The sequence below is a fragment of the Dendrobates tinctorius genome, unplaced genomic scaffold (genome assembly GCF_039654945.1).
Source record: "Dendrobates tinctorius isolate UK_male_01 unplaced genomic scaffold, ASM3965494v1 ptg000158l, whole genome shotgun sequence".
Lineage (NCBI taxonomy): Eukaryota > Metazoa > Chordata > Amphibia > Anura > Dendrobatidae > Dendrobates > Dendrobates tinctorius.
The window spans coordinates 4,436,135-4,460,258 of record NW_027361825.1 but is presented as its reverse complement, the minus strand read 5'-3'; positions in this window follow the sequence as shown (position 1 = coordinate 4,460,258).

Here is a 24,124-nt window from a genome sequence, read left to right as displayed (position 1 = left end):
GGACCCCCAGGCTTCCTCGGGTACTTGGCATGGAACGCCTGAACCAGGCGATCCGCATGTACCGAGCGAGCAGGGACCCATGAGCGCTCTTCTGGTCCATACAGGAAAAGAAATATGATGTCATTGGAATCACTGAAACTTGGTGGGACAATACACATGATTGGAATACAAGACTAGAAGGATACAATTTATTTGCAAGAAACAGACTTGATAAACGAGGAGGAGGTGTCGCATTGTATGTTAGAAACGCGTATATCTGCACAGAGATTGAAGCTTCAGAGACTGGGAGTTCTGTGGAAACTGTTTGGGTAAGAATACAAGGACAGAACAATGGAAAGGACACCATTGTAGGCATTTACTACAGGCCGCCTGTGCAAGCTGAAGCTATGGATGAACTCTTTATGCATCAAATGGCCAAGTTCTCCAAAAAATATGACTTAGTTGTCATGGGAGATTTCAACTATCCAGACATTTGTTGGGAATCTCTCTCAGGCAAAACTAACAGGTCAAGGAAATTCTTATCCTCTCTTGCTGACAACTTTATCTTCCAAAAGGTAAGGGAGAAAACAAGGGGAACTGCTACCTTGGATCTAATCCTTATAAACAGGGAGGAAATGGTTGAGGAGGTAAAAGTGGCTGGGACCCTAGGAGGTAGCGACCATGCTATTTTAGAATTTTGGATAACTAGAGGCGGAAGACCTGTGAAGACTCAGACGTCAAGGTTAGATTTCAGAAAGGCAGATTTTAAGGGATTCAGAAAGAGAATTGGAGGGATCCAATGGCTGGATATCCTTAAAGACAAAAATGTCCAGGAAGGATGGGAAATCTTGAAAAATGAAATTCTCAAAGCACAGTTGTTAACAATTCCGAAAAGAGGGAAGAATAGGAAGCAGTTAAGGAAACCAGGATGGATGAACACAGAACTTAAGCACATGCTAAAAAGGAAGAAAAAAATGTTTATAAAATGGAAAGAGGGAGGCATATCTAAAGAAGAATATAATGCTGTCTGCAGAACCTGCAGGGCACAAATCAGATTAGCTAAAGCTGAAAATGAATTGAGGCTTGCAAGAGATGTCAAAAGCAATAATAAAGGATTTTGGGGATATGTCAAAAGTAAAAGAAAAGTCAAAGATGCTATAGGATTTTTACAGGATGAAAATGATGAAATGGTAAGACAGGATGTTGAGAAGGCTGAACTTTTAAATTCCTATTTTGCATCTGTTTTCTCTCAGAAAGGAAATGTAACATCAACTGTTATTCACTGTCCTATTAAGGGAATAGAAGAATCCAGGATATCTATAAACAGAAAGATAGTGAGGAAACACTTAGCTAGCCTAAATGAATTCAAGTCTCCAGGTCCAGATGAATTACACCCCAGAGTACTGAAGGAGATAGCAGAAGAAATTTTTGAACCCCTCTCTATAATCTTTGAAAATTCTTGGAGAACAGGAGAAGTGCCAGAAGACTGGAGAAGAGCAAATGTTGTTCCTATCTTCAAAAAGGGGAAGAAGGTGGACCCAGGTAACTATAGGCCGGTGAGTCTGACTTCTATACCAGGAAAGATCTTTGAACAAATTATTAAACAACATGTATGTCAATACCTGGATAAGAATGAAGTGATTAAACAGAGTCAGCATGGGTTTGTAACTAATAAGTCATGTCAGACTAACTTAATTTCCTTCTATGACGGTATCACTGATTGGGTGGATCAAGGAAATGCTGTAGATATAGTATATCTTGACTTCAGCAAAGCATTTGACAAAGTCTCTCATACAATCCTTATTGAAAAAATGATTAAGTATGGAATGGACAAGGCAACTGTTAGGTGGATTCATAACTGGCTTAGTGATCGGACCCAAAGAGTGGTCGTAAATGGCTGCACATCCAGTTGGAAGAATGTCTCAAGTGGGGTACCACAGGGCTCTGTCCTGGGCCCTGTATTGTTCAACATCTTTATCAACGATTTAGATGAAGGCATTGAGGGTAAACTGATTAAATTTGCTGATGACACAAAGCTAGGAGGGATAGCTAATACTAGAGAAGAGAGAGAGAGGATTCAAAAAGATTTAAATAAACTGGAGAAGTGGGCAGCAACAAACAGAATGGTTTTTAACAGGGAGAAATGCAAAGTACTACATCTGGGCAATAAAAATGGAAAAAGCATATATAGAATGGGAGGAATAGGGCTAAGTGACAGCACATGTGAAAAAGACTTGGGTATACTAATAGATCACAGACTGAATATGAGTCAACAGTGTGATGCAGCAGCAAAAAAGGCAAATGCAATCCTAGGATGTATTAACAGAAGCATACAGTCTAGATCACGTGAAGTCATTATTTCCCTCTACTCCTCTTTGGTCAGACCTCATCTGGAATATTGTGTCCAGTTTTGGGCACCACATTTTAAAAAAGACATCAACAAACTGGAGCAAGTTCAGAAAAGAGCGACCAGAATGGTGACCGGTCTGCAAACCCTGTCTTATGAGGAAAGGTTGCAGGATTTGGGAATGTTTAGTTTGCAAAAGAGAAGACTGAGAGGAGACTTAATAGCTGTCTACAAATATCTAAAGGGCTGTCACATTGCAGAAGGATCAACTTTATTCTCATTTGCACAAGGAAAGACTAGAAGCAATGGGATGAAACTGAATGGGAGGAGACACAGATTAGATATTAGAAAAAACTTTTTGACAGTTAGAGTGATCAATGAGTGGAACAGGCTGCCACGAGAAGTGGTGAGTTCTCCTTCAATGGAAGTCTTCAAACAGAGGCTGGACAGACATCTGACTGGGATGATTTAGCGAATCCTGCTTTTAGCAGGGGGTTGGGCCAGATGGCCCAGGAGGTCCCTTCCAACTCTACGATTCTATGATTCTATGATTCTATGATTCTATATCCCTTCCAGTGGACTAGGTACTGCAAAGAGCGGCGGACCCGCCGAGAGTCCTCAATATGTCCGACCTCATACTCCAATTGACCCTCCACCAGCACTGGAGGAACAACAGTCTCAGAGTTCTCTTTGACAGATCCTGCTGGTTTCAACAGAGACTTATGGAACACATTAGATATTTTTAAGGAGGCGGGGAGACGCAACCTATATGCCACAGGGTTGACTATCTCCATAATCTCGTACGGACCAATGAACTTTGGTCCCAACTTAACTGATGGTACCTTTAAGTTGATGTTACGCGTGGAGAGCCAAACCTTCTCTCCCACCTGAAACATGTCTCCCGAGGCTCTCTTTTTGTCCGCAAAATATTTGTATCTCCCCTGGGCCCGAGAGATATTACGCCGGACTTCAGCCCAGAGGTTTTTTAACCGTTGAACGGACCCCTCTGCTCCTGGACAACCGGAATCCACCCGAGAAAACTCCCCAAAATGTGGATTAAAGCCATAGTTAATCAGGAATGGGGACATGTTGGTGGACTGACTCACCCGGTTGTTAAAAGCGAATGCGTGCTCAAAGATACCTGTGGAGCGGGCAGCAGTCGAGTAGATGTGTACTTCAGAGCCGCAGGACCTGCAGCACGTCACTGCTAGAGGCGTGGCCTAAACTCCACAGAGCTAGGAGCTGCAAGAGAACTCCTAGCAGAGTAACTGCGAGACAAAGTTACCAGGGGGCATAGACAGGGAGAATAGTCAGGACGTAGCAAATGAGTCACACACAGAGATAGCTGCAAGGTACAAGAGGGGCGAGCAGAGAGTAGTCAGGTCACAGTCATACACAGATAATAACACAGTACAAAATCAACAGGCAAACTCACAACGGGAAACAGAGCCGGGTCAGAACCATATAAACAAGCTATAGCAACAAACAGGCACACGGGGGTCAGCACACTAGGCCAAAGGCAAAAGTATAACTGGCAGGGATTGAAGCTACGCAGGGGTTTATGAAGCTCTCCCAGAACTAGAAAGAGGCCACAATCATTAACCCCAAGTGTGCAGGTCAAAACCTGCACAGAGCTCCAGACATTAACCCTCGGTGTGCAGCTCAAAAACCTGCACTAGGATCATGACACCTGCACAGAGCTCCAGACATTAACCCCCGGTGTGCAGCTCAAAAACCTGCACTGGGATCATGACAGATAGCTTCACTGTGGCCGTGATAACAGCCGTTACACGGTACTGTGTGAGGAGCTTACACCGCTGTATGGTGTGAAAAAATGCACGCTCAGTACCTCACCAGGACAGAAAAAAAATTTTGGATTGCTTTTAAAAAAGCAGTTTGCAGAGCAGTGGGAAAACAGCAATGCAGCTATCAGGAAGCCTTAAAAGGCAGCCTAATAACCAACAGAGCTGATGCACCAAAATATAGCCTCCACTTGCACTGCACAGTAACTGGTGTGTTGTACAGGCTAAATCGCTAGCAGCAGAAGTAGTTTTTGGTATCTTCTTCCCTGGCTAACGCTCTCCCTACAGAATCAGCAGCAGCAGCAGCTCTCCCTATTCTGAGATCAGCATGAGTAACATGGCGGTCGACGTGCACGCCCTTTTATACCCCCTGTGACGCCCCCCAAAGCAAGCCAATCACTTGCATGCCCTTCTCAAAGATGGTGGTGACCCCTGCCTATGTCATCACGTTGCCCACAGTGTCCGTGGATCCTGATTGGCTGAAAAAGGGCGGAAAACAAACTTTTGAAACGCGACTTTGGTGCTAAAGTCGCCGAGCTCGACGCCAACCTCATCCTAGGGTTGGGTTTCGTTTCATGAAACCCGACTTTTGAAATTTTTCGACCCGTTTCGCTCAACTCTAGTGAGTACACATTTCTTGATCATTTTTCTACTTTCACTGTCTCTTCTAGACGCAAAACGCTGGCCGCAAGTACCTGGTCCGTCACCTGTCTACTTTCAATTCCTTACTCTGAATTCTATATCAGAACATGTCTCACTCTATCTGAAAGCCATTTCTCAATTACTAATACTCTTATAAAACACATTATCAAATACTTTACAGTAAAACATTCAACAATTATTCTTGTAAGTGCTGGACACTGCTCCCAGCCGGGACTTCTTGCAGTGTCCTTTGAGGTAGATATCTTCTTCGAAAAGTGTCCATGCAAAACATCATCTTCGCAAAGTGTCTTTTATGTAAAACCAAGAGAGAGCACCTAAAGAGGCGCAAACTATTTACAAGAGAGTTTGTGATACACTCCAAGTTCATGATCACTGTAGTTCAAAATTGAAGAATGCTGCCACTGCAAAAATTAGGCAACAAAAGTGCTACCAGAAAATCATGATAACCAACAAAAATAGAAACAGGCACAACGGTGCAACAAACCCTCCTGGGTCACGAGATTTTGAACGTTTTCAATTGTGGTCCCCTCCTGGGGTTCTGGAAGCCTGGGTACCGCTACCAGATGCAAGGTACTCATTGGCCATCCTCAGGTATTCCTCTTCGCAAGGTGTCAAGTTGGGGACCTTTGGCTTAGGCTGCTGGGCTGGGGCTGGTGCAAGGGCAGCCGGTGTTCTAGCGGTCTGGGTGACAACTGTGGGTGGAGGTGCAGCAGGTCGCTTCAGCTTGTATCTCTCCAGGAGCTCCTCTGGGATATGGCGTATATTCAGGGCATACCACCCCCTGAGTCCTTCATGCCGGGTGAATGTCACATACTCCCCAGGTTGCAGATTCCTATCAGGATGCCCCCTCCTCAGGTGGGGCTCCACGTCGCGCCGGCTGAAGAAAAGGTCACTTATTCTTTTGGGGTCTGCAAGGAACCCGAAACCCTTCTCCTGGTTCACATTCAAAACTTGCCCCCAGCCAAGTGCATCCCGGGGCCCGTAATGACCGGCATGGGCCCTCTCCTTTCGGGCTAGATCTGGGCCAAGCACAGCCATCTTTCTCTGCTCCCTCTCCCGGTATTCAGCTGCCAGTTGCTGGATGGTAGCCTGGCATTTGGCCCAGTTCTCCTCTTCCTCCCGCTCTTCCCGGGACCGCTCCAAGCTGGTTTTACACCGCGGTGCCACCATCAGGGGTTCAGGTGTTTCCCCCTGGAGACAATCATTCCAGTCCCAGACCAGGTCTAGCACGACCTGGCCAGCCGCTGCAACCGTGGTACACCCCAGGGCCTTCCCAGGTGGAGGGACATCTGACGTACCTGGGGCCTCCTGAAGGTGCGGCCTCTGCTCCGGTGCAGGCTTGACCACCGGAATGGTCGGTCCAGGTGCCGGCGGTGGTGATGCCGATGGCGGCTCTGGGTCCGCGGGGGCATGGTCTCATTCCCCGGGCCTTCCGGTAACTTTTTCAGGCAAGCGGCACTCAGCCGCACGGACAGCGTGGAAGTATAGATCAGCGCTGCCTGAGGACAGTCCGGTGCAGCGGCAGCAGGTACTGGTGGAGCGAGTACCGCAGGCGCAGGCCCCTCCTGGGTGCGCTGCCGGCTCAGCTTCTCCAAGGCCTCCTGCCGCAGCTGCAGACGAGTGGTCAGCTCAGCTATTTCTTCTTCCAATTGTCAGCGGTTCATCTCAGAGATCGGGTCGGAGCCTTCAGCCATGGCGCCAGGGAGATCCGTTTCCCCGCGATCTGCACGCCTCCTTCCCTCACTCTCCAAAATGGCGTTCTGGCGTTCTTCTTCCTGCCTCGGCCCCTTTCCCGCCACTGGCTTCTTCTGCCCCTCCTTCCGGGGGCGGCGTCTTCTTCCAGCGCCTCCATACCAAGCGAGTATACGAACCCCTCGGGGGGTGGGCTATGTCGCTGTCACATAGTAATTCAGGCAGGGAAGGCCCAAGACTCTTCGTGGTCTTTTCCTAGGACCTCCTATCTCTTCATGCCCTTCTTCTCTGCGCCAGCGACCATTTCTAATGTACATTTTACAGTCTATTAAATCAGGTCTTCTACACATTTTCAAAAGTTCAAAGTCTCACAAATTTTAGGCACACAGAATCCGATGGCATCGGGTCTCATCATCCTGTTCGTGATGCCAAATTGGGTCGCCCTCACAGGGCTGTGGGGTACTCGGTACCGGGCCGGTGTCAGGGGAATGTGTCACAGCAGCGGTGACCCGGTCCGTGGCCCTGGGCGCCCGAGTCAATGGCGGAATGTATATGTAGTTAATGGAATAGTTCATGACGCCACCTGTGGTGTTTGGCAAGTAAGATGTTAAGCCAACGCTGCTGCAGATCCTCTGGGGCTGATGGTGTGTTGCAGCATAGATGTTGTAGCTCCCCACAGGTGAAGCTGTAACCCCAGGGCTGTGTAATTGCAATAGATGAGGATAGGCGCAGGCGGTGTGAGGAATGCTGGTGAGCAGATGTAGCGGTGCTGACAGTGTTAGCGCTCAAATGAATGGAAGACACCAGGGCTTGCAGTTCCAAAGCTTTACTCACAGTCCGTGGTACACACTGGTGCCTGCCTCCATGCCGTGTCCTCCAGGGCAGAGACTCAATCAACCTCCCGGGCAAGTCAGGATTATCCTCTCCAACACTCCGCCAACGTGTACCTTTCCTGAACGACTCTTCTATTGCGCCTTAAGGTGTGAAGAACTCCCGTACTGTGGTACACTGGAGTTCCTCCTGTCAGATGTTCCTAACAATTCTACTCATATGGCAGACAGCTGTAGCCTCTCTCGGGGACTCCCTTCTCCGGAGTCCTGGCTCTCTAATCAGTTGCTGTTGTGCCCCAAGTCTTAGATGGGAGTAGTGCATTTACAGCCAACTACTCCACCGGTGTCTGCTGCAGAACCATAAGTGTCCATACAACCTTAGGGACCGGGCCCCGGCCTTGCGCTGAGAACCTATAGGCAGGGTTCCTCTTCCAACCCACGTCTCCTCTCTGTTCTCCTACTCCTTTGTTCCGCACTGTTCTTTCTCTCTCTTATGGAAGCTTAGGTTGCAGTTCTACGTCTTTCTCCTTCTGTTCCTTTCCCGTGCCAGCTGGCTCAGATCACTGAGGCAGCTGCAGCACTCCTTCTTCTCAGACCCGTCCTCAGACTCTCCTGACTGACTGTCCTTCCCTCGCCTGACCACCTGTCAGACTGACCTGTAATTCTAAACCTTCCCACTCTTTTATATGTCTCAACTCCACCCACCTCCCAGCACATCCAGTGTTCCATGCAGGGAACCATCAAGGCACTCCTAATGTCTAGGAGGAGAGACCTCAATGTGGTTGTGCTGAACTACCCTGTCGTGTGGGATGCGAGTGTTGGAGCGTGGAAAGGAGTTCCCACCTTACCCGGATGGTGGGGCACTACACCTTAGGAGAAGGTGCAGTACCTCTGTGGCGACTGAGCCTCAGGGGCGCCACATTATTATTTAGAGATATTAGTAGATATAAGGCAAAGTCAAAGCAGTTGGAGAAGGAAGTGATAGAGAGGTTAAAGGAAGCTGAGGACGAAATGGTGACTCTCAACACGGTGGAGGCTAGAAATAGAATGAAGGTTGCCCAAAAGAATGTAGATAAAATCTTCCTGGATCGAAACGAAAGGAGAAGGGTATTCCAGCAGCTGGCTTTTTATCAGGATGGAAAGAGGGTGGGACACATGTTGTTGCTGGTGGCTTTGGCCCAGAGGGGTACCTCACACGTGCATTCTCTGTACTCGGGGGATGGCACTAGGGTGTTGGAAAGTGCGGACATCTCGAATGTTTTCACTGAATTTTATACAGATCTGTACTCCTCTCAGGCGTGAGTGTTGATTGAGGAGACTGTGGCATTTTTAGAGGGGATTAAACTTCCTAGACTGGAGAATGAAGATAGGGATTGTCTGGAGGCTCCCATCACTGATGAGGAGCTGAGCAGGACCCTGGGGTCAATGACAAAAGGAAAAGCACCTGGGATGGACAGGCTTCCAGTGGATATTTTTAAAGGGATGGAAGAGTTGTTAATACCAAGACTTAGGGCTGTGTTGGAGGATGCTAGAAGTAAGGGGATTTTGCCTTTGTCTATGAGAGAAGCTATAATAGTTGTCATCCCAAAGGAAGATAAGAATCTTCAGATGCCAGAATCATATAGACTGATTTCACTGCTCACAACGGATGTAAAGCTCCTGGCCAAGGTGTTGGTGATTAGGCTGTCGGGTGTTATTTCTAAATTAATACACCCAGATCAGTCCGGATTCATGCCTGACAGGTCTACGGCTGTCAACCTGAGAAGGCTTTTCATGAATATGCAGTTGCAAACCTATAACTCTGGCCAGAGGGCGGTTGCATCGTTGGATGCCCATAGCGCATTTGACAGTGTGGTTCGGAGCTATTTATGGCAGGTCCTGCTTCATTTGGGATTTGGCCCACAATTCATATCTTGGGTTCGGTTATTATATACGCAGCCACTGGCTAGGATAAGAGTGAATGGAATGCTATCACACACTGTAGAACTTCACAGAGGGACGAGGCAGGGGTGTCCGCTCTCCCCTCTTTTGTTTGCGTTTGCAGTAGAACCATTGGCCGCCAAAATTCGACAATCAAGGGAGGTTTCCGGGTTCAGATATGGCCTGTTAGAGAAAAAAATTGCGCTATATGCAGATGATGTCTTGCTTTTTCTAAGTGACCCAAAAACATCTTTGGATAATGCCATAAAACTTATTGAAAGGTTTGGGAGGATGTCAGGATTGGTGATCAACTGGGGTAAAGCCCCCTTTACATTTAGCGATGCACCAGCGATCCCGACCACGATATGACCCGGTCAGGATCGCTGGTGCATCGCTAAATGGTCGCTAGTGAGCTGCCAAACAGGCAGATCTCACAGCGACGTAGCAACGCAGCAGCTGTCGTTACTTACCTTTCAGACGCGGCGATGATGACGTCCTCCCGCCCGCGTCCACACGTTGCTCGTCGGCGCCAGCAGGAAGCCCAGCAGGAAGTGGCCGACGAGAAATGGATGTGGACGATCTCGCGTGATCAGCGATAGCCAGTGGGGGAGCCGGTCGGAGGTAAGTATCACACATAGCGATATCGCTAGCAATACCGTTGCTGCCTCACAAAATCAGTGACGCTTTAGCGATATTGCTAGCGATATCGCTATGTGTAAAGCCCCCTTAAATCCAATTTGTTTGCAATAGATGGCACAATGGAAGGTTTAAGGAGAACAGTAGAGGAGGGAAGGCTTAACCCCTTTCTGCCATGAGACGTACTATCCCGTCCATGTGCCCTGGTACTTAATTCCCAGGGACGGGATAGTACGTCTTGGCATTTAATGCGACATCGCGACTTAAGTCGCGATGATCGCATTAAAATTCAGACGCCATCGTACCTTATTGTAGATGGCCTCTGCATCCTGGGGTCTGTCGCTGCCCTCCCTTCCTCCCGAGCGCTGTGATTGGCTGTTGAAATCGAAACAGCCAATCAAAGCGCTTCTCATTGTTTCAGCCAATCGGCGCAGCTGAAACAATGATGTCCTAGGCTAGGATTGAGTACTGATGTACTCGATCCTGGGTCAGGCATCGGCAAAACCCCCCTGGATTGACCCGATCGCGCCAATCGCAGGGCAGAGCGGCGCTATAGCGCTGCTCTGCCCTGCCAGTATCGGTCCGGATCAGTGCTGTATTAGCACCGATCCTAGGCAGGGACCTGATACAGGCCCAGCAGGGCCTGCAGGACAGGTTGGCGTGATCGATTAGATCGGCGATCGCGCCAACCACAGGGCACAGCTGCGGTCACTCTGTTACCGCTCTGTGCCCTGCTGATGACCTGGGCATAACCTGCCTTTGAATCGGAGCTGTGAGCTCCGATCCTAGGCGGTTGTCATGGTCACCAGGCAGTGCAGGGATTGGTGGATCGATGTTATCATTCGATCCCACCAATGACAGGTCACAGCAGCGATGTAACCACTCTGTGTCCTGTCCCTGACCTGTCTGTGACCTGTATGACAGCTCTGCAGGGGGTCCTCACACTAGCTGAGGATTCCCTAGAGAGCAGTCATATGTCTGGATCTCCTAGTGTGCTGGGTATTGTGGTGCCACAGCAGCTTGTAGCATCACAATACCTGCTAAAGAAAGAAGAAAGAAAACCCTACAACTGTAAGTATTGCCTGATTCCCCGATCCCTGCCCAATCTAGCTTCACCCCCCAATCTTGCTTCATCCCCCCAATCCCCTCTTCCCCCTACCCCCTCTTTTTACCCCCTCCACCCTCCCTTTGCGCCACCTCCGTGCGCACATTTAGCAGCTGCCGAGCGTTGATTGGTGACGCAGTTCACCAATCAACACTCGTGCTTGCTTTTTTTTCCCTAAGCCCCCTTTGCGCCAGCTCCATATTCGCATCCTTCAGCCACCAAACTTTGATAAGTGACATAGTTCACTTATCATAGCTTGTGCCTGCTGATTTCCTTTTTTTTCACCCCCCCCTTTGCGCCACCTAACTACAAGCGTAAATGCTAATCCCTGTCCGATCTCTCTTCATCCCCACCCTTTCCCCCTCTTTTTACCCCCCTCAATCCCCCTTTGCGCCGCCTCTGTGCACACATTTAGCAGCCCCATTTGTGCCACTCCGTATTCGCATCCCACAGCCGCCAAACTGTGATAAGTGACATAGTTCACTTATCATAGCTTGTGCCTGCTGATTTCCTTTTTTTCACCCCCCCTTTGCGCCACCTAACTACAAGCATAAGTGATAATCCCTGATCCCTGTCTGATCTATCTTCATCCCCCTTCCCCCTCTTTTTAACCCCTCCATCCCCCTTTGCGCTGCCTCTGTGCGCACATTTAGCAGCCCCCTTAGCGCCAAATCCGTATTCGCATCCCACAGCCGCCAAACTGTGATAAGTGACATAGTTCACTTATCAGAGCTTGTGCCTGCTGATTTCCTTTTTTTCACCCCCCCTTGCACCACACCTGTACGCACACCCAGCAGCCGCCACTGAACTTTGATAAGTGACGCCGTTCACTTATCAGAGCTAGGGCCTGCTGTTTTAGACTTTTCTTTTCACAGGTATTTTTCTCCCCATTTCCTTTTTTCTTTTAGGTTTTTCTTTACAGGATAGTGTGCACTAATCACTAGCCCCCCACACATACACATAGTTATAAATAAAGCACACCCAAGCACCACTTTCACAAAAAATGTCCCGCCCATCGCGCTCGTTCCAACAGCGCTATTCAATGGAGGAGGCATTGTCTTACCTTTCCTCCGACACTGATAGCGAGGACGAGGATTCGACTTTTCTTTATTTTTCAGATTCTTCATCCTCTTCCTCATCTTCCTCCTCGGGTCCTGCGGAACCGCCACGCAGACGCTCCAGGACAGAAGATGAGGCAGCGCCCACCATGCCCGAAGCTGATTCAGTAGACCCTGTATGGACTTGGCCCCCCCGAAAATTACGAGCCACTGATTCCTGATTTTGTGGCAGAATCAGGAATCAAGTTTGACCCCACTGGCCTCACAGATATAGACTTTTTCTAAGTCTTTTTCTCTGAGGATTTTGTTAACCCCATGGTGGAGCAAACTAATTTGTACGCTCGCCAATTTTTGGCGGAAAACCCGCGTTCATCATATTCCAACTGGTCTCCTGTGGACGCAGTTGAAATGATGCAGTTTTGGGGCCTGGTCCTCCACATGGGGTGTGGTGTAATGACTACTGTGTCCACTAGGGGGCGCTGTGTGGATGTCCCAAGAATACTGAGTGGCCGTTGTGTATCTCAAAGTGGGTGGCTTTGAGATGAAGGCTTGGTTATGTGCTGATCTGCAGAGCTGATCTTTCGGGCCTATGTGTTAGGGAGAAGCCTTTAGGCAGCTGGAGAGATGGGCGGGTTCTAGCTGCCTACAAATCCACCCAGGGGTGTGTCTGATAACACCTATTGTAAAAGGCTAACATCAGTCTCTGGGCTCAAAGGTCACACGGTAACGTGGCAAGGACTGAATAAGACCCTCAGAGAAGAGGTGGATGAACATGTCAAACGAGAAAGAGTCCTGAGACAAATGGCCGAGCACAGGGTCGAGGAGCTCGAGAAAGAAGTCTTGGAGCTCAGAGGTCACCTGTCCACCTCGCAAAGTGTGAACAAGAACCTCAAGGAAGAGATGGAGGAACTCGGAGGAGTAGTAAAAAGTCTTCTGCGAGAGAAGTTGGACGAAGACTTACCGCGGGTGAGCGTGCGTGATAATAAGACAGAACTGTCAGTAGCCATAGTGGCCAAGGATCAGGAAGTGATCCAATCATGTGAAGTTGATGAGTTAAGAACTGAAGAGGACAGTCACCCAGTCGGGTCAACTGTAGTGAGGGAAGTGTCCGTGGTAAGGCCAGAGCATCCTGGCCTGGAAGAGAGCAAGACCACATCCTTCAAGACTGTGAGTGACGTTCCAGAAGACATGCAAGAAGCCTGTGCAGAGGAAGGTGTACATGAGGCTTTCAAAGAGGCAGTCAAGGCGTGTGAGATGCACTGGGCACCTGAGACTCGGCAGTTAGTGATAGTATCAGCCAGAAAAGATACAGCAAACCGAGTAGCTGTCCTGAAAGAGATGCATTTGCAGTGAATTGGTTAGGCAGAGTAATGTGAAGGCTGCTCGACGCCTAGAGATAGCAAGGGAGGCTATGGATCGGCGGGGTTTGCCGAAAGATGTGGTTCCGGTACCCAAAGCTCTGATTGGGAGAATCATTGGAAGATCCGGGAAGGTAGTGCAAGACCTTGTGAATATCTCCGGTGTGGTGAGGATGAGGATCCTTCCTGATGATGAAGACCAGGTATCCAGTGAAGTGGGTAGAATTCCCATTATCGTGGTTGGCTCCATGGAGAGCCTGAGAGACTTTCGGATGCTCGTGGAGTATCGAGTGGGGTACCTGCAAGAAATGGAGCAGTTGAGGCTGGACCGTCAGCGAATTAATAAAGAAGCACGGAATACCAGGTGGCGGCCGCCTGCAACCCAACAAGATGTAAGGACCCGAAGAGTTCCGCCAAGAAGTGACAGGGCAGATGGCCGAAGCATGTCAGCAAGTGGCAGTTCGATGGGCCGTGAGATGCTGAATGAGTCAGACTCAGGCAAGACAGTAGGACCGATTAAGACTGATGACAGTAACAACCGGGAGAGCCGATCAGTGGGAGAACGGTCAGGTGACGAAGCGCACTCTAGGAGGGTGGTGACTAAACAGTGTCTGATGACGCAGACAGACTGTAACTGGAGGGTCAAAGTCAATGACCGATATTTTGACCGCTGGGGGCGGGGGAGGCCTAACGTAGAGAGGAGGCCGTATGACAGTTGGAATAGGTTCTCTCGACCTGTAGGGCAAGGTGTGATGAGTGCCCGGTCTCGAGATCCTGGTGTAAGATTGTGTGTTCAACCCCACAAGTTTGAACAGAGGGGCGGGGTATGTGGTGTAATGACTACTGTGTCCACTAGGGGGTGCTGTGTGGATGTCCCAAGAGAGAGGATGAGTGGCAGAATACTGAGTGGCCGTTGTGTATCTCAAAGTGGGTGGCTTTGAGATGAAGGCTTGGTTATGTGCTGATCTGCAGAGCTGATCTTTCGGGCCTATGTGTTAGGGAGAAGCCTTCAGGCAGCTGGAGAGATGGGCGGGTTCTAGCTGCCTACAAATCCACCCAGGGGTGTGTCTGATAACACCTATTGTAAAAGGCTGTGTGAGTATGTGAAGGACCTGTGATGAGGTGATAGTCACGTGACCCGGTGGGCATGGCTGTAGACCACATAATGTGGCCAGGGTAGGTCACATGTGGTGAATGCTGGGACCTGATTGGTCCAGTTTGGAAGGTCCCAGGAGGGGAAGGATCTCCTCACTAACAGCCTGTGTGTGGCTGGGTGTAATGGATGCCAGCATCTGAGAGTCCCAGAGGAGAGAGTGGATGTCTGCAGCGTGGAGCAACAGCCATGAGAGAACCCTGACGTGGGTGAGATAATGATGAGGCTGAAGAGCCTGAGTATGGACACTGAGTAACCTGTGTGTGACCACAGGCTTAACCAGAGTGAAGCTATAATGGACGCTATGCTGTAATGCTGTTTATGTTGCTTCTGTGGTTTATGATGACGAATAAACCTCATGGACTATGTTATGGCTTATGAAAACCCGTGCTGGATCTGATTGTGTGGCTGCCAAGCAAGTGTCCCCCAACCTTGAATGACAGCGCTACCTCACAGGGGATACTGAAGAAGCCGGAAATTCGTCAATATTGGACTGTTGATATTTTATACAACACTCCAGTGTTCCGAATGGTCATGGTCCGGACGCGTTTTGAGGCCATCCACAAGTTTGTGCATTATACCGATAATGCACAGTGTCCCGCACGAGATGACCCCAACTTTGACCATCTGTTCAAAGTTCGGCCGGTCATCGAATGCTTCATCAAAAAGTTTGCTGAAGTGTACGTGCCCCAAAGGGAGATCAGCGTGGATGAGTCCTTGGTCCATTTCAAGGGAAGACACGGATTCCGTCTATACCTGCCCAGTAAGAGGGCCAGATACGGAATCAAACTCTACAAACTTTGTGAGAGTACCTCAGGGTACACTCACAGGTTTAGAGTCTATGAAGGAAAGGACACCAGGATTGAACCCCCTGAGTGTCCTCCTGTCCTGGGAGTGAGTGGGAAAATTGTGTGGGGATTTGGTTCACCCACTGTTGGATAAAGGTTATCACCTCTACACTGATAACTTTTATACCAGCATCCCACTCTACAAATCCCTCTCTGCGCGAGGTACCACAGCCTGCAGTACTGTCCGCAAAAATCAGAGAGCCCTTCCGAAGACGCTACTTGGGCAGATGCTCAGAAAAAGTGAGAGCAGAGCCCAATGTAGCGACCACCTACTGGTGGTCAAGTACAAGGACAAGAGAGATGTCCATCTCTTGACCACCATACACGGTGATGGCAGCACCCTCTGCACTGTACGGGGTACTTCCACACAGGTCAGCAAACCGACCTGTGTCATGGGGTACAACAAAAATATGGGGGGCGTTCATCTCTCCGATCAATACCTCCAACCGTACAATGCTCTCAGAAAGGCCAGGGCGTAGTACAAAAAGCTGGCCGTGCACATCGTACAAATGGCAATGCTCAACGCATTCCTGCTGTCACAATGTGCATGCCACACCGATACGTCGTACCTTAATTTCTAGGAAGTAGTGGTTAAGGCCCTGATGTTTGGCGCTCAGGAAGGAGCGGGTCCCAGTACTTCCGGAACTGAAGGTGCTCGTATCGTACCAGGTCAGCATTTTCCGGGGGTGGTCCCGCCAACTGGTAGAAAAGGTAAGCCGCAAAAAAGGTGCCGAGTGTGTTACAAAAAGGGAATACGCAAGGACACCATTTACCAGTGCGACACCTGCTCCGAAAAACCTGGCCTGTGTATGAAGGATTGCTTCAAATTGTACCACACCTCCATGCACTACTAATTTACATTAGTTTAGTTGGGGGCACATCTAGATTTGTTCTTTGGGGGTCTAGTATACAAAATGATGTCACATGTGGGTTTTTTTCCTGTTTAGGCACATCAGAGGCTCTGCAAACGCAACATGATGCCAGCAGACCCATCAAAGTTTGCATTCCAAAACGTCACTACTTCCCTTTCAAGCCCCGACGTGTGCCTAAACAGTTTTTTCCCACATGTGGGGTACCAGCATACTCAGGTCAAATTGGACAACGTCTCTTGGGGTCCAATTTCTCCTGTTACTCTTGGGAAAATTAAAAATTGGGGACTAAAAATCATTTATGTGGAAACAAAATAGGATTTTATATTTTCACGCCCGGGCATTATAAGCTTTAGCGAAACACCTGAGGGTTCAAAGTGCTCACCACACATCTAGATAAGTTCCTTAGGGGGTCTAGTTTCCAAAATGGGGTCACTTGTGGGGGGTTTCCACTGTTTAGGTACATCAGGGGCTCTGCAAACGGAACATGACGCCCGCAGACCATTCCATCAAAGTCTGCATTCCAAAAGGTCATTACTTCCCTTTCGAGCCCTGCCGTGTGCCCAAACAGTGTTTCACCCCCACATATGGGGTATTAGCGCACTCAGAACAAATTGAACAACAACCTTTGGGGTCCAATTTCTCCTGATACTCTTGGGAAAATAACAAATTAGGGACTAAGAGATCATTTTTGTGGAAAACGAAATTATTATTTTTTTTTCACGCCCGGGCATTATAAGCTTTAGCGAAACACTTGGGGGTTCAAAGTGCTCACCACACATCTAGATGAGTTCCTTAGGGGGTCTAGTTTCCAAAATGGGGTCACTTGTGGGGAGTTTCCACTGTTTAGGCATATCATGGGTTCTCCAAACGGAACATGGCGTCCGATTTCAATTTCAGCCAATTTTAGATTGAAAATATCAAACAGCGCTCTTTCCCTTCCGAGCCCTGCTGTGTGCCCAAACAGTGTTTCTCCTTCCACATATGGGGTATGAGCGCACTCAGGACAAATTGGACAACAACTTTTGGGGTCCAATTTCTCCTGATACTCTTGGGAAAATAACAAATTGGGGAATAAACAATCATGTTTGTGGAAAAAATATGATTTTTTATTTTTACGCCCGGGCGTTATAAACTTCTGTGAAGCCCTTGGGGGTTCAAAGTGCTCACCATACATCTAGATGAGTTCCTTAGGGAGTCTAGTTTCCAAAATGGGGTCACTTGTGGGTGGTTTCCACTGTTTAGGCATATCATGGGTTCTCCAAATGGAATATGGCGTCCGATTTCAATTTCAGCCAATTTTAGGTTGAAAATATCAAACGGCGCTCTTTCCCTTCTGAGCCCTGCTGTGTGCCCAAACAGTGTTTCTCCCTCACATATGGGGGTATCAGCGCACTCAGGACAAATTGGACAACAACTTTTGGGGTCCAATTTCTCCTGATACCCTTGGGAAAATTGGGGACTAAACGATCATGTTTGTGGAAAAAATATGATTTTTTATTTTTACGCCCGGGCGTTATAAACTTCTGTGAAGCCCTTGGGGGTAGAGATGAGCGACTTTGCCTTTTTTCGGGTCGAGTCGGGTTTCATGAAAACCCGACTTTCGCAAAAGTAGGGTAGAACGAAATCGTCCGATTTTTGTGAAATGTTGAAGGCCGACTGAAACACGAAATCCAATGCAAGTCAATGGGGAAGCAAAGTCGGCAGGGAGTGGAGGAAAGGAAGCACACCTACAGTGCCCTTTTGAATGCTCAAAACATCAATTCTTATTACTGAAGCATTTCAACCTTAATTTACTTCATAATACTAGTTACGCACTGAAAAATGGGGGTTATTTGGCTAAATTTGTGGGGGGGGGGCTGGCTCCAGGTTTTCATGTGCCCTGGACCAAAGAGCGCCCCTTTAACACATAGCACAACTCATGATGCTCCGATACGGCAGAGAAATAGCGGTATATTACAATGAAAAATACTTCACTTTTTACATCTCATGACTGATTCCATTTTAAATTCTCCAATAGTTCCAAAAACGGACAGTATATTACTCCATACAGTATTATGGCCACCACATAGTGCGCTGTACAGAGTAATGAGGCCCATATATTTCTCCATACAGAATCATTGGTCCAATATAATGTTTGAAACAGTATATGATGAGCTCCACATAATGCTACAGTATATGTTGGTCCCCATGGATGAAGCTGCACTGTCTTATGGGCCCAAATAATGCTCCTTATATTATGGTCCCCATTTCTAATGCTCTAGTGTATAATGGGCCCTGTAAATACTGCTCCAGTGTCTGATGTCCACCTTTGGAATGCTCCAGTGTATGGTGGGCCCCATATATCATTCTCCAGAGTATAGTGCTCTCCAAAAATTGCTGTCCCAAAATTGAAAACAATTAAATAAGTCTCCTCAAATAAGTCTCCTCATTAGGGAATCCCTGTACTAGTCTGGGCGTACAGACGTGATGTCATTGCACTCTCTGATCAGAATATCACTGTCAGGAAACGCGGAAGACGTCATGGCGGTGGAGCAGGGAGAGGTAAGTATTTCAACTTTGCAAGTGCTGTGATCCTGAGCAAGCAGGGGGTGCCCACTCGTTGGCGACGGCACTGGCACAGGGCCCCTCATAGTACGGCGGTGTGTCTGACGGTGGGTGGGCCGAACCTGCACTTTCATCTGCACCTTCCTCTTTGTCACCGTGTAAGGTGCTACAGTATATGGGAAGGGTAGCCTGAGTTTCATCAGGGTCAGATTCTGGCTGTGTAGAGTGCGAGGGGAATGTAGTGGTCTGGGTCAATGTACCAGCAGAATCATCTAGCAGTGGCTGGGCATCAGTGCACTTGTGGCGCCCCGAGGAGTACGGTCGCCACAGTGGCATTACCTTCCTCCTAGGGAATGTGATGTCATGCTTGGGAGCAACAAAGGATCTCTCTAGCAGTTAAACTAACACACAACACATTTCCCACTCCAGGCCAGCAGGGAGACCTCTGAACCTGACTGCTGAGGAGCTGCTCTCTGTGGTCGGGAGGAGGTAAGTTAGGGCAGTCTGTGAAGGGAAGGGGAAGTGTGTGGACGTGAGAAGGGGAGCTGGAGAATGAATAGAGTTAAGGCTCACTCCTAGCTGGAGCGCATTGTCCGGATACCGGTCTCCGAGTTTGTAGGGACACTGACGTTCCTGCAGCCGAAACCGGAGGAAGTAGCAGTTGTAAATGCTCTGTACCCAACTAAGGCTCGGAGGCCCCAGCAGCGACATGTGGGAGCCAGAAGGAAAAGGCTACAGCTGCCTGCCATACGAGAAAGTTCCAAAAGAGAGTCAACAGGGGGAACTTCATTGAACTCAGTACTGCGAGTACCTCAGATAAGTGCTAGAACGGAGGCCACACTACCTATCTGCAGAGAGAGAATTCCAAATTGGCTTTCAGGCTGACCAACTCCTTCTCCATCTGTACTCTGGGTCCTGGACGGCACTTACCAAGTACAGGTAAAGGAACTGCACGACTGTGTCTGTCATCTTTCTCCTGCGCCTGGCACACGGCTCTGCTACATCCTGCACTGCACACAATCTACCAACTCTTTCATCTGCCCTGCGACTACGGCCCTACCTGTGCAGGTCTTCTACGTCTTAGATGCACCACAACATCTGTCCCAGAGAAGCGACACTGCAGCGCTGGTCAATCTAATCAGAAACCACAGGTGACATCACGTATCATTCACCTATAAACGTAATTCACCCCTTTGCATGAACGCCCAGGGCCACGGAACGGGTCACCACCACCGTGACACATCCCTGTGAGACACCGGCCTGGTACCGATTAACCCCACTGCCCTGGCTGGCCACCCACACTCCATGTCAGATTCATCTTGGACTGGGGAATTCACGATTTGACTTAACCCAGGTATGGTATGATAGAAAGAGCTACATGGACTAATGTGAAGTGTGGCCTGCTGCATCATTCACTTTGGGTGGGGGTGCAGGACACAAAGAAAGGGGTTCTTCCTGACCAGGAGCCAGCACTTGACCACTCAGTGCTTGCCTTTTTTGAAACTTCAGAAGAGGAGGGCATATTTGCTGGAGTCTGTTTTGGCAATGTAAGCCAAAATGTTGTGAGTTCATTTTCCCCTTCACTACTGAGGCCCGAGGAACTCCCTCTTCTGGTGAAGAAAGGTAGTGAGCCTGATCGTCAAACACCTGGGGCTGATGATGATGACTGGCTGAGTGGAGTTAATGACTGGATATAAGGCTGCCGACGCCCTTCTGGCCTGCGGGTGATTTCTCTGAGGACTTCTAGGAAACCAGTCTGATTCCTGCTCATCTAAAGCTAAGATTTCTGCTTTGCCTTTTTGCATTAGTGTTTTGTTTTCCTTGCTTTTCTGGATTCTGCCATTCCCTGCTGGGGTGAGCTGAATCTCCTTTTGCCTGTTGCTCTGTCTTCAGAATATTCCTGAGTACTGACATAGCTTTTTTGAAGCCTAGCGTCTTCAGGGCCTTTTTTACTGTCAGTTTGTTGGCTCTTATTTTCATAGGGTTTTTCACGGATTGCAGACAGCAGCCTTCCTGTCCTTTCCTATCTAAGCTAGCGTGGGCCCCATCTTTGCTCAGTCTATCTTTCTGTCTGTGTTTTGTTCTTTCTTCTTGCTTCACCGTCATTATATGTGGGGGGCTGCCTTTTACTTTGGGGTCTACTCTGGGGCAGTTTAGATTTCCCTTTCTGTCTTTAGGCTATGTAGTCCTCCGGCTGTGATCGAGGGGCCTAGGGCATCGTAGGAGCCCCCCACGGCTACTGCTAGTTGTGTTGATAGGTTCAGGGGTCTGCAATCCGATAGCTGCCAACTTCTCTGGTTTTCTGGACTTAGCTAGCATTTCTATTTTTGCCTCCTACGGTGACTCAATCATAACACCAAAACCAGTTCCTCATGCTCCGGCTTTAAAAGCGGTTAACCTACTCCCAGAAAAGGTAGCCTTCCAGGCGATCTGGAGCCAGACCATGACACAGGCTCAACACCTCCTGCCTTAGCTGCTATTGTGCTTTTGCCACTACCTGCAGATGCACCACCACCATCAGTACCAGCTGGCCCCCCCATGCCCACATCCGCGGCCTCTTCCACCAAACGTCAAAATTTAGCACAAAATAGACACAAAATAACATCAGATATATGGCACTGTATCAGAAGCGTACAGCTCTATTCAGTCAAAGGATAATTGTCAATCTCCATATATATTCCATCAGTCACACAGAGACGCTCACAGGCTCAGTATGGATTAGACAAGAATATAAAAAGTAGACAAAGTGTACAGTATCATCAGATAGCAGGTATATATAGCATAGTTTAAACATTAACAATGTACGTCTATATATCATTAGTAGTGTTGAGCCACCCCGCTAGTGTTTTGGTTCGTCGCACAGGAGGCAAGTTCGTCGAATGTTCGTTGAACCACATTGAAAACAATGGCAGGCAAACACAAACACATACAAACACATAGAAAACAATTACAAAACACCTTAAAAGGTGTCCCAAAGCCGAAAAAATGCTCAGAAGACAAAAATTAACATATGGAAATGGGCAACTCCAAAGGGGCACCACCAGGAGTGGAGCCTGCGGCTTAATTGGACTCCACCCGGGAAACCACAACCATGCCACCTCAAGAAAAGATGCACACATTGAAAGTTTTGTCGATTCTGTGTGGTATGTCCGTTTGTAGTTGTGCTAGCGATTTGTCAGCTTTATTCCGTTAACGAACGAGACTCCGGCATGCCCCGCGGTACAAGTCAAGCTTACTAGAGGGATACGCGAGGCTCTGGCACGCGAGATCGAGCAATAACTAGTCTATCATGGCCTTACATGTCCGGGACTGCATGCGTGCTACACTGAAAGGACCAGCTTTTGTCGCTTACAGGTGCAGATAACCCGCTGAACACCGTTAGTGATGGGGATCTGTGATTCCAATTATTCCCCGCGAATGATGATTTCCCAGTAAGTGCAGGTCAACCGCAATTCCTGAATTAGGCCTAACCGGCATTCCTGAAAAAATGCAAAAAATTACGTGTCCAAACCACAGGTGCTGTAGCTTGCTTAACAGCTCGGCAGCCGTTCTCAGGCCCAGTATGGATTCGACAAGATTCTAGAAAGTTGATGAAGGGTACAGTGTCACCGGATAACAAGTATATATGTAGCATAGTTTACACATTAAAAACCTATGTCTATAGATCAGGAGGCAGGCTCAGTCGGTCTCAGGCCTAGTAAGGGTTAGATGTGTTTGGACAAAGGTGACAAAGATTACCGTATCACTGGATAACAGGTATGTATAGCATAGTTTGCACATTAAAAATATATGTCTATAGATCAGGAGGCAGACTTAGACGTTCTCAGGTCCAGTATGGATTTGACCAGAGTGTACAAAGTTGAGAAAGGGTACAGTATCACTTAATAGCAGGTATATATAGCATAGTTTAAACATTTAAAATCTCCGTGTTCTCAGTATGGATTAGACAACAATCTAAAAAGTCGAAAAAAGGAAATGTATTTGAAGCGTACACCAGTATACACTTTTGGTGGTATTTTTTAATCTTCATATATATTTCTGTCTAAGTAAGACAGTCCAGACTCTCCGCAATAGGAAATGAGATGCATACAATTACTGACATAAAGTCTAGTGATTGCAGAAATCTAGGAATTACTATTCACGGGAAAAACGTCCGTCACAATTCTCAGAGGCGATGCTGACCCTCAATTAATTAGTGTGTGGAGACAGCAAAAACCTTTCTTTGTGAAGAAAGTGTTGCTGTATCGCAGTCCCATCGCCGTTACTCATATCCATCCAATTTTGATCACAGGGAGAGTTGTAAACATGTTGCTCACTGCCTATCATGATCTGTCACGTAACTTTGGAGTGCAAAACACAGAAGTCACAGGCCGTAGGCAATTCAATTGGATTGGCATGAGATGGCACATTTAAAAATGTGCGCTGGAATGTCACACGTCTGTGGGTAGGAAAACTGTGAAAGCTGATGAGAAACCACCACTGCATCTCATTGTGAGTCGACGTCCATAAGAAATGGAAGCCATTGATCATCTGAAGCTAGAGCCCGGCCCGCGGGACAGGGCATAGCTACGTCTTAACCATCATCTTCTATCAGTTCACCAAATTTCTAGTGGCAGTCCCAGTGAAGGATTTGACAGCCCAGACTACACAGCGGAGGAGCAGGGAGAGGTAAACACTGCAAATGCTGGGGCCCTGCCCAAGCAAGGGGGGCCCACTCGTGGGTGCCGGTACTGGCACTGGGCCCCTCATAGTACGGCGGTGTGTCTGACGGCGGGTGTGCACCCCCACTGTCAGAGACACTTGATTGCACTATGAGGGACCCTGTGCCAGTGCCCGCGCCCAAGAGTCGGCCCACCCACCTGTCCAGGGCAACGGCACTCGCACGGTTGCGTGTGCTAGGTGGTGACCCCGGCCATGGGGGGAGGAGGCAGCCCAGTTAGGGAGGTTTACAAAATGGCATATGTTGATGTGGGACATTCACCTGCTGCTAAAGGCGAAATTGGTCAAGTCCCAGGAACAGGCGGACCAAAGAAAACAATTTTTCTGGCAACCTATGTGTCATCAGGGTAAGGTGTGACAAAATCCTTGGAAACCCATGCATGGTTAATTTTAATGAAGGTTAGATCATCCACATTTTGGGTCGAGAGACGGGTCCTTTTTTCTGTCAGGATTGATCCAGCAGCACTGAAGACTTTCCGATTGCAGCACTTGCAGCTGGGCATGCGAACTCCTGTAAGGCATATTCTGCCAATTCAGACCAGGTGTCCAGTTTAGCGGCCCAATAGTCAAATGGGAATGACCTGTGAGGGAGAACATC